Source organism: Solanum dulcamara, chromosome 1, assembly GCF_947179165.1.
Source record: "Solanum dulcamara chromosome 1, daSolDulc1.2, whole genome shotgun sequence".
Classification (NCBI taxonomy): domain Eukaryota; kingdom Viridiplantae; phylum Streptophyta; class Magnoliopsida; order Solanales; family Solanaceae; genus Solanum; species Solanum dulcamara.
The window spans coordinates 33,818,617-33,822,030 of record NC_077237.1 but is presented as its reverse complement, the minus strand read 5'-3'; the positions used below and the strand labels follow the sequence as shown (position 1 = coordinate 33,822,030).

General features: G+C 40.0%; 1 pseudogene; it reads left to right on the top strand.

Annotated features, from left to right (window-relative positions):
- Positions 1-452: 452 nt before the first annotated feature.
- On the top strand, positions 453-572 carry LOC129904445 (5S ribosomal RNA; annotated as a pseudogene).
- The last annotated feature ends 2,842 nt before the right edge of the window (positions 573-3,414 follow it).

Sequence of the window (3,414 nt, the reverse complement as noted above, 5' to 3'; positions counted from 1 at the left end):
GTAACCTTTGATCAAAGGAGCAGGGACTTGTATTGTTAATCCACAAGTAACATTCCCTCCAGATTTATCTGGCGCTGGAGTGCGAAATGAGTCTTGTAGTCCTGGTCATATTGTGAAATTTTCGACCTTGGGCATTTTTCCCTGTCATTCATAAATTATATCAGCTGGTACCCTTACTTTTTGGGTTTTGCTTTTTTTCTCCCTCAGAGTTGGCTGCCAAGTGGTGTCGAAATTCCCTCGCCCACTGGCCCATATAGTCATTTTGTGGTTTTCCTTTCATTAACTGGTTCTATGTTGAAGAGCTGTGGCATTTGAGTGTGTCGTCAGTTAGCAATTAGCTAATCCTTCTTGTTTTTCTTAAGACCTTGTTACAATTGCCTTAACGTATCTTATAATACTCTGGGTACATAATCTCATATCATTTCTCCGTCGCTAGTTCAGATTCTTCCATCTCGCGCTATCATACCAGCACTAACGCATTAAGTTCCATCAGAATTTCAAAGTTAAGCGTGCTGGGGCGAGAGTAATATTGGGATAGGGGACCTCCCTGGAAAGTCTTCGTATCGCGTTTCATTGTAACCTTTTCCATGATGTGCGGGCACTCAATTTAGCCCAAGATTTACCTCAGCGTTGTCTCATGAGTCTTTATGTTTTGCATTGTCCTTTCCTCTGTTATCTTGCAACCAGTATCGGCGTAGACCTTTAGTTTCACTATGACCATGTCCCCTCTTTCTGTATGCACCCATTCATTAGGGTGGGCTACTGAGTAGCGCTAAAGTTCGTTCATATAGTGACCTTTGGAGCCGCTTTGATTCTTGGCTATTATTAGCTGACATAGCTATAAAGGAATTTGACATATAAGCTCCCCTATCCTCTATTCACTTTGTGCTCTTCTCATTTTCTACCACAGGAGGCTCTCTATTCCTTTGTCCTTGGTAATAAATCTATCGCCACATCATTTGCGACCAACTCTATAGCCAACATTTTGTCTTTTTGGTCTAGCATGTTATCATTATCCTTTGTAGTGTCTCTTTAGTTGGTTGATATCCTTTCATGGTTACACTTTTTTGTTTTTATACACAGTCGCCTTCTAGTGTTATGTCATTCAGGGTCTCGTCACAAACTTCTTAACGCTACCTTATGTAGCATTCTAGCTTCCATCCAATTATTGGTAGCTTCCAGACCTTTCTAACTTGGCTCGGCAAGATATCTTGGTGAAACTACAAGGCGAAGAGAACCTTTCCATACATAGTGCAACATCTCATCTATTATTCTGTACTCTAGTAATGGGATCCATGGAACAACTCGTTCGAGGCCACATCCTACTTATCTTCATCAAAATTTAATTAGTACTTGTAGTCATTCCAATCCCAACTAGGCAGTGCTAACATTCCGACGATAACTATTCCAGGTTTTCTTGAAGTAGTGGCTTTCCTAACCAATATCCCTTATTTCTTGGGATGAATGGAAGTTGCGCCATTTGTTCCTTAAGTTTTCCATCCTCGTCCCTTAAGGGTTTCACTATTTCTGGAGCGACGTTGTGTACATGCATCATTTTTTTTTGTATCTTAAGCCCCATGCTCTTACTGCGTACTCAACGCAGGCTTTTAACTTAGTTAGCCTCTACCAAGGGCGCCTTATTAACGGTCTCACTTTATCCCTATATAATTGTATCACACGGTTCAATTCATGTTTAAATATCCCCCATTTAGTTTGTACATATATTCACTTCCTAACATCTCTTTGAGGTGCTTCTGTTAGAAGTTCTTTCCCCAATTAGTCAGTGGAGAACTATAAACTGTTATCATAAATCATTTTCCAACCATTGTTGGAAGAAATTAGAACCTCTTAAACATCACAGTACTTCTTTTAATACTTGACCTACCTGGTCTCCTTCTGAATTCATCCTCGAGCTATGAAAAACTCATCTAATTTACGATAGGAATTGAGGGCTTGGTATTTCTTCAAAAAGAGTGAAACTCATTCGCGGGACATCTTATCCTTCATCCTGAGCACTCTGTTTATATTCCTATAGTACAAATACGACTGGAGATACCATAGTCTGAACTTTACTACTTAAATAAGCTTTTGTTCCTCCGAAATAAAATTCTTCAAGTGAGAAGGGTGCCCCTTATCGGCGACCTGAAGGATACCTCTTACAGCTTTAGTTAAACACAGTAGGGGTACTTGGTATCAATTTCTCAGACATCTCAAAATTCTATGCTTCATTTCCTTTTCCCCGTTCTGGGAAAATTTTGGCAGAGTTTCCTTACACTTCTTACTATTCCATAAATTGCACGCAGAAAATACCAACCATGCCTTACAGGGCCAACACATATATATATATATTCAGGTCATATCACAGCCGCACAGGGATTTCAATATCATCTCATATCGCAGCCACACAAGGCTTTCAATGTTAATAATAATATAAAAATAATGGACTCACCTCATACGTCCAACTTCAAACTACATCTGTTGGACTTCCTGTCTGCTTTCCTTCCAGGTTTCAACTTTACATTTCAGTAGTACTTCAATACCTTACCCAATGGATATCTTCTATGCCTTTACTTTACTTACCTACATGCTTCGTAATGTCCCATGTCATCAATTACTTTCTTCTGTTGGTGTCGTCCTTCTGTTAAGATCTAAGGTTAGTATAAGGAATTTTTTTATGACTCGGATCTAAAGCACGATCTCAGATGTAGAAGGAAAGGTAACATCCTAAATATCCTGTAGCTTTCTGTTTATAGATGTGGCACGCAACACATCGATAACCAAGACTCTACTAGACACGGTCTGCAGACAATCCAAGGACGAACTGCTCTAATACCACTTCTGTCATGACCCAACCCCGTAGGCCGCGATTGGGGTCCGACTTGGACCCCCGCATACATATCTATTGGCTATGGTCACATCGAATTATAAACATGCAATGCATAAAAATCAAGTGTAGTCAAACCGGACTACAACAACCTGATATGTACATGAGAACCCCCATGGGTTATAACATTTCATATATCTGTAGCCTCTTTTATTTGTATCATAACCTGAAAGGGCATGCAAGCAAACAAGGCTACCATAATATAACAACACGTATAATATATCATATAGACCCAGCTGAACCAAACTGACATATACAACCCACATATACATGTCTGCAAACCTCTAAAAATAATAACGATAACATATGGTGAGACAAGGCCCCTGCCGTACCCCTAAATAAATAAAACGATGAGACACATCAGTGGCTAGTGGCAAAGCTAGGCTCCGATGCAATGGAACCTTTTCCAACTTAGCTAAGCAGAATCCTAAGCGGATGGACTCCTAAAACCCATACCTGTACCTATAGGCATGAAACGCAGCCCCTCAAAGAAAGAAGGTCAGTACGACATATGTACTGAGTATGTAAAA